General features: G+C 49.4%; 1 protein-coding gene across 1 annotated transcript in view; it reads left to right on the top strand.

Annotated features, from left to right (window-relative positions):
* MAMSTR (MEF2 activating motif and SAP domain containing transcriptional regulator) overlaps positions 1–8,057 on the top strand; it is a 46,853-nt gene that overhangs the window by 30,584 nt on the left and 8,212 nt on the right. The window lies entirely within an intron of this gene.

The raw sequence follows: 8,057 nt of genomic DNA on the forward strand, positions 1-8,057 counted from the left end.
TTGAACACAGAATTGGAAAGAGATACACAGCGAGACACTGATTTATAATACCTTGGAAACAGAATATCAATAACTTCAAGATAGTAGCAAACTAATTGTTGGGGCCAGGCGGGAAGGGAAACTCCTCAAGATGGCGGATACGCCAAAATGGCTGAGGTTCCTGTCACCACCTCCACTTGGGATGCCAATGGACCAATGACCTGCTGACAGCTTGAGCAGACCCTTACACCTCTCCTTTGGACTTCCCCAACCGAACCCAATGCCCTTCAAACCCCAGAGGAGGAAGTCACCTTTGACTGGCCGAATTGCAATCCTTCCTCTGCATAGTGAGGGTCACTCTGACTGGTTGGATTGCAATCCTTCCTTTGCATATGAGCCAACCAATAGGAAACCGTTCTGCCTTACAACGTTATGTAAACCCCCGACCACCCTGTCTTGGGGCGACTTCCTCGACTCACTCTCTTTCCCCCGGGGAGTCGTGGAACCTCACCCGAGGGTGCCTGCAATAAAATCTGTTCTTGGACCCTCATTTGCCTTGGCGGTCTCATCTCCATCTAGTTACTAAAAAACTTAACACTAATAAAATAATCAGAGCTGTGAGGCATTCAGAGCCTTTATTGCCTTTGGTTTGATATAATGTATTCAACTATGATGTGTTTTAATTCTACATTTGATTCTGTGCTTAAAAAGCAACCTGGAAACTGAACCACTAGCTGTCTTTTTTTTTTTTTTTTAAGATTTTTATTTATTTATTCATGAGAGACACACACACAGAGAGGGAAGCAGAGACACAGGCAGAGGGAGAAGCAGGCTCCATGCAGGGAGCCCGACATGGGACTCGATCCCAGGTCTCCAGGATCACACCCTGGGCTGAAGGCGGCACTAAACCCCTGAGCCACCTGGGCTGCCCCTGGCTGTCTTTCCAGAGCGGCCACCACGGCTTGGGATCTATCCTTGTCTTTGGTGTTTCTTTTTTTTCTTTTCTTTTTTTTTAATATTTTTTTCTTTATTTATTTATGATAGTCACACAGAGAGAGAGAGAGGCAGAGACACAGGCAGAGGGAGAAGCAGGCTCCATGCACCGGGAGTCCGACGTGGGATTCGATCCCGGGTCTCCAGGATCGCGCCCTAGGCCAAAGGCAGGCGCCAAATCGCTGCGCCACCCAGGAATCCCTTTGGTGTTTCTGATTGGAGTGTAGGCACACCTCGGGCGTACTGGGGTTCAGGTTGTGGACCACCACAAAAAAAGCAAGTATTGTGGGGTGCCAGGGTGGCGTGGCCTGTTGAGCATCCAATTCTTGGTTTTGGTTCAGTTCGTGATCTCGGGGTCCTGGGATGGAACCCCATGTTGGGCTCTGTTCTCAGTGGGGAGTCTGCTTGAGATTCTCTCCCTCTCCCCTCCCTTACTCCCCCCCCCACCACACACTTTTTCTTCCTCTCTCAAATAAATAAATCCTAGGGGACACCTGGGTGGCTCAGTGGTTGAGCGTCTGCCTTCAACTCACGGGATCCAGGATCAAGTCTCCTATTGGGCTCCCTGCATGGAGCCTGCTTCTCCCTCTGCCTGTGTCTCTGCCTCTCTCTGTGTCTCTCATGAATAAATAAATAATCAATCAATCTTAGGGAACACCTGGGTGGCTTAGTGGTTGAGTGTCTACCTTTGGTTCAGGTCATGATCCCAGGGTCCTGGGATTGAGTCCTGCATTCTCCCTCTGCTTATTTCTCTGCCTCTCTCTGTGTCTCTCATGAATTAATAAAAAAAAAAAAAAAAAAAAAAAAAAAAATGGGGGAAGGGGAGTGCTGATATCTCTGTCACTCTATCTCTTCACTATGGCCCAATGCAGGACTCGATCCCAGGACTCCGGGATCATAACCTGAGCCGAAGGCAGACACTCAACCGCTGAGCCACCCAGGTGTCCCAAAAGCCACTGTATTATATGCTTAAAAGGGCAAATTGATGACTGCCGTGTCAGCCTGTGATACGCCTGTCCTGTCCCAGAAGCCCTGATTCCTGTTCCTCCCACACACACCCAAGCCCGGGTAGCCTTTACTTTGACCTCAGACACCAAGGTTTAGGAGGCAAAAGAAAAAAAGTTTTCAACAAGTCGCTTGCAGTTGAACCCCTGCACCACCCTCACCCAGACAGCTCCTTTGCAAGTTGAGAGTCAAGGTCAGCCTGACACTTCCTGAGCCACCAGGAACTCCCATAATCCTCTGTCCCTAGTCACACCTCAGGATATAGTTTTATGATTGTTCTGCACTTGGAATGATTATAAAGCAATAATAATGATAAAAATGTGGGGATCCCTGGGTGGCTCAGCAGTTTAGTGTCGCCTTCGGCCCAGGGCGTGGTCCTGGAGTCCTAGGATCGAGTCCCATGTCAGTCTCCCTGCATGGAGCCTGCTTCTCCCTCTGCCTGTGTCTCTCATGAATAAATAAATAAAAACTTACAAAAAAAAAAAAAAAGATAAAAGCAACATCTTGGGACGCCTGGGTGGCTCAGCGGTTGAGTGTCTGCCTTCAGCTCATGGCGTGATCCTGGGGTCCTGGGATCCAGTCTCCTCATCGGGCTCCCTGTGGGGAGCCTGCTTCTCCCTCTGCTGGTGTCTCTGCCTCTGTGTGTGTGTGTCTCATGAATAAATAAATAAAATCTTTAAAAAACCTAAAAAAAATCTTTAAAAAGTATAAAAATAAATTTAAAAAATAAAAACAATACCTGGAATGACTATAGGCCCTCTGAAGGCAGGAACCCTGACAATGTTATTTATGGCTGTAGATTATCAACAACCATAACTTACTTAATCCTTCCAATCGAAGGAGGTGGTCACTATCAGCTGAGGCCCAGAAAAGTGCAGCTGCTTGCCCAAAGCCACACAGCCTATAAGTGGCAGAGCTGGGATTTCATCCTGAACCCAAAGCTCCACCCCCCCCCTTTTATCCCAGGAAGTGGACAATCACTAGTCACCAGTGACAGTGACTCTAGCCTCCTCTGTAATGGGTACTGAGTGTAAACAAGGTCCAGTTGAAACACTTGTTGCATCTCCATGAACACTGGTCCATGTCTTCTTGGCTTCTGGCCAACATGCTCAGAGGAAGTCCAGCCTGTCCTGCAGGAGAGAGGATGCCTGGCTGTCCCCACCAAGCTCCTTGCTGTGTAGCTGCCTGAGAGACCTCACACACCACACGGAAAGAACCACCCAGTCGATTCACATCATTGTGGGAAATCAGCAATTCTGCGCTGAAAGCCATTACGGTTTGGGGTGGCTTGTTACACAGCATTAGCTAATGAAACACCTCCCATTAAACTGACACGTCCCTGAGAGCGGGAAATGACTCCCTCCTCGGTCCCCACTCTAGAATGTTTCCTGGCAGATGGCAGGTGCTCTATACATATTTGTGGAAAGAAGGAAGGGGGCAGCCTGGGTGGCTCAGCGGTTTAAACGCCTGCTTTCAGTCCAGGGCGTGATCCTGGAGACCTGGGATCGAGTCCCATGTTGGGCTCCATGGAGCCTGCTTCTCCCTCTGCCTGTGTCTCTGCCTCTCTCTCTCTCTCTCATGAATAAATAAAATATTAAAAAAAGAAGGAAGGAAGGAAGGGGAAGGAGAGAGGATAGAAGGAAGGAACAGATTTTCAGTACTCCACCTCCTGGCTACCTGGGTGGCTCAGTCCTTTGGGTCAGGTCCTGGTCCCAGGGTCCTGGGATGGAGCCCTGCATCGGGTTCCCTGCTCAGTGGGGAGTCCGCTTCTCCCTCTACCCCTCCCCACCTGTTCATGATCTCATTCTCTCTCTCTCAAATAAATAAAATCTTAAAAAAAAGAAAAAAAAGAACTCCAACTCCTACGATCACACCCATGAGATGTAAGTGAAGCTGATAAGCACACCAGCCTCTATGTGTATATGACAGTGTGTGTTTTGGTGGGGGCTGTACATATTACACGGTAATTACTACCTCATCCCACAACCAGGGCTGGGAATGCCGGAACGAAGAATTGTTACCTAATAAAGATTTATCCCAGGGGCAGCCCGGGGGGCTCAGCGGTTTAGCGCCGCCTTCAGCCCAGGGCGTGATCCTGGAGACCCGGGATCAAGTCCCACATCAGGCTCCCTGCATGGAGCCTGCTTCTCCCTCTGCCTGTGTTTCTGCCTCTCTCTGTGTGTCTCTCATGAATAAATAAATAAAATCTTAAAAAAAAAAAAGAATTATCCTGTACCCTCATGACTTTGGAATATTTTGCCAGACCTGTATGTAGGTAAAAAAAAAACAAAACAAAACAAACGAAAAAACCAACTTCTTTATGAGTAGCTGAGTCCAGGAAATGTTTTGCTTATTAACCATGGGGTTAGAGGGGCCCAGGGTCATACGTGGGAGCATGGGGGGGATGCTCACAGCGATCACATGGGCGCTGCAGAGTGGAGGGCGAAACGCTGGAGGTCCCCCAGGTCCTGCCATCCACAGGCTCTGCATCAGTCAGGGGACGCTCCGTGTAAATTTTTCTTTCTTTCTTTCTTTCTTTCTTTCTTTCTTTCTTTCTTTCTTTCTTTCTTTCTTTCTTTTTTCTTTCTTTCTTTCTTTTTCTTTCTTTCTTTCTTTCTTTCTTTCTTTTTTTCTCTTTCGTTCTTTCTTCTTTTTCTTTCTTTCTCTTTCTTTTTAGATTTTATTTATTTACTCATGAGGGGCACAGACAGAGGCAGAGACAGAGGCAGAGGGAGAAGCAGGCTTCCCTTGGGGAGCCTGATATGGGACTCAATTCGGGACTCAATCCCAGGACCCCAGGATCACTCCCTGAGCCAAAGACTGCTGAGCCACCCAGGTGCCCCTTTAAAGGACTATTTCAAACCTGCTTCCAGCCTCCCCCTGAGAGCTCTGAGCAGCCCCCACCATTAAGGTTACCTGTGGCGTCTGCCATGAGACCAGGAGCCCTCTGGAGTGGAAACCAGGGCCAGGCCACCCCTAACCTAGTCCCTGGGCACAAAAAGGGACGCTGGTGAATTTCTTTAAAATGTATTATGGAATTGGAATTCAGCAGCACCCAAAAAAGTAGACAGCCTGGTACAACCAAGCCCCACACACCTCTGGCTCCATTTCCAACTTGTAGCCAGTCTGGCTTGCTCTGTCCTTTGCCTTCTTGCTCAATCTGTACACATTTCGTTGCTTGGACTGATAAGAATATTTAAAAGTGTATAGCAAGCACCATGCTGTGGCTAGCGCTAAAATGAAATAATCTCTGAATATCACATAATACCCACATTATAATTTCCCTGATGGTCTCAAAGCTGCCTTCCCCCCCACTTTCAACCACCACCAGCATGCCCTCATGCAAAGGCAGAAATCCATGGGTCCCTACCCCAGCGCCCACACATAAGAGCACCCTTCGTTTTGTGTGCGGTGATAGCACCCACGCCACATGCCAATGTGCCAGGTATGGTTTATTTTTTATAACAGCTTGACTGGGATATAATTCACATACTATAAAATATAAAATACACAAATCACTTAAAGAATACTTTGAGGGTTTTTAGTGGCCTGCAGATCAGTGGCTTATAAACCAGGGTGGCTGCAGAGCTCTGCACACTCATCGCCACAATCATTGTGAACATATTTGTCCCTCCCCAAAAGCAAGCCTGGACCCGTAAGCGCTCACTAGCCGGATGACCATCAGTCTTTCTGTCCCTAAGGGCTTGCCTTTTCTGGACATTTCCTTTTTTTTCTTTTTTAAATTCTCAGAGAGGGAAAGTCACTTGCCCAGGGTCACACAGCGAGCGAGTACAGGAGCCTGACAGCCACAGTCTGTGGCCAGAGCAGGTGCGCTTACCCACTGAGCTATGGGTCCTCTCTGAGCCACTTCAAGAAGCATATTCCATGTTGGGCTTAGGGAGCTGAGGCTTTACTTTCGGTGGCCATAACAAAGTGGCCTGATCTGGAACTTTTGACTAGTTCCACTGAGAATGTCAAGAGCATCAGCTGTGCTGAGAAATGAGGCTTATTCAGCAAACCCCACCGCCCTGGCTCCTTGCATTCAAGTCCAAGGTTGCCAGAGGGGATGGTACCATATGGGGAATCCATTTCTGGTTGGGCTCAAAGCCTGGTCGTGACCCAAGGTGCCCAGAGCCCCCAGCCGGGTTGGCTCAATTCAGGAAGAGGCATCTGGTCGATAAGCCTCAGTTTCTCCTGGAAAGAGCTCTCTGGCCTCTGAGGGTTTCGGGGGACTTATAAGCCACAAGCAAGGATGTGGGTGCTAGGTCACCCCTGTGGCATGCCTCTCTAGCCTCTATGGCTTTCCACATTCAACCAGGTCACACCTTGCTTGACTTACACCTGGTGTTTACCCCTCACTGGCCACTGGATTCCCTGATCTGACCAGGAACTCAGGGCCGGGGCCAAGGCAGCTTGTGACTCTAATGTGCTGCTGTGCTAAGTAAGTTCAATGCTTGAACTGGTTCAGTGCTTGTCCAAGCCATTCAATAAACAGGCATGAAACACTGTATCGGTTTCCCAGGGCTGCTGTAACAAGGGGCACATTGCAAACTTCAAGCCTTTTTTTTTTTTAAGATTTTATTTATTCATGAGAGAGAGAGAATGAGAGAGAGAGAGAGGCAGAGACACAGGCAGAGGCAGAGGGAGAAGTAGGCTCCATGCAGGGAGCCCGATGTGGGACTCGATTCCAGGACCCCAGGATCATGATCAGAGCTGAAGGCAGATGCTCAACCACTGAGCCACCCAGGTGCCCCTCATCTGAACTAGTTTACCTGCAAAGACCCTATGTTCAAATAAGGGCACAAGCTGACATCTTGGGCATTGGGATTTCCGCCTATCTTTTTGGGAGACACAACTTGACCCGTAACAAACAGGTATGGTGTGCTCGATGCTGGTTTTGGAGTGGTGCCTGTCCTGGGCTTCCTTCTGTCCCCTGTGGTGAGGACAAGGAAGAGGTCATTGAGTTCAGGATAGAGCTCAGTAAATATTTGTGACTGATTTAGTGTGATTTATGCTTCACAGTTGGCCAATTTCTGCTTCAGCCCTTCTAAGAGTCACTTACTTCCTCTTCAAACAAGGCACTTCAAACATAAGGAGCAGAGCTGGGTTCCCTTTGCCTTGAGATTAAACAGAACTAAATAGAATCTTATTGCACTACTCCACCCAGCTCCCGGAACCCTGCAGGCCTGTTCTGGGTAGCAGGGCCCCTTCCTGGGTGGGGGGGACCCTCCCACCCCAGGAGATAACGTGGGAGGGTGGCTGGGAGGATGGATCTTATGAATCCTCCTCTGGTGCCTACATCATGCCCAGGATGTGGGAGAAGAGACAGGTGGGAAGCTGGTGCTGCCCCCCCCAGCCCCTGCCTGTGGGAACTGGCCCTGTGGCTGCTCCTGGGTTTCGTCTTTGCCCCCTGAGTGAAGTCCGCAGGCAATATCACCTCTCTTCATTATTTTCAGAATCAACTTGATTCTGACCGAGAGCATGTCCTCATGCTAAGCTGAGGGATTTCAAGGCACTGGAGCCGTGTCCATGCGGGGATTTCTTTTGTGTGATACCAAAATCCCAGGGCAGGGGGGCATCGCTCAGGGTCCCAGCAAGAGAGGGAACCCTCATATGGAGGCACCTGGAGAGGAGTCTAATAGGACGGCTTACGAGGTGTGGGCAGGTGAAGCAAGAGAGAATAAACACCCCCAGCTTCGCTCGCCTCCTCTGATTTCTGGACTGTGATCCCACTGCCCTGAGTCAGCAGGAGCCTTGGGGCGGGGAACCCATGGAAACAGCGATAGAGTGGGGCTGCCACAGGCTGGGTGCTCCAACACTGCGTTCTTCCTGACAGCTGCGAAGTCCAATGTGAAAGTTTGCCTGGTGAGAGCCCACTTCCTGATTTGCATCAGAGGGCAGAGAAAGATCATCTCTGACATCTCTTACAAGGACACCAATTGTGTTCACCAAGGGCTCCCCCCACCCCCGCCCTAATCACTTCCGGAGGTCCCCTCTTCAGATACCAGCACCAGCACATTGGGAGGTTAGGGCTTCAACACATGAATTTTGGAGGGACACAAACGTCCAGTCCACGGCAG

The sequence above is a fragment of the Canis lupus genome, chromosome 1 (genome assembly GCF_011100685.1).
Source record: "Canis lupus familiaris isolate Mischka breed German Shepherd chromosome 1, alternate assembly UU_Cfam_GSD_1.0, whole genome shotgun sequence".
Taxonomy (NCBI): domain Eukaryota; kingdom Metazoa; phylum Chordata; class Mammalia; order Carnivora; family Canidae; genus Canis; species Canis lupus.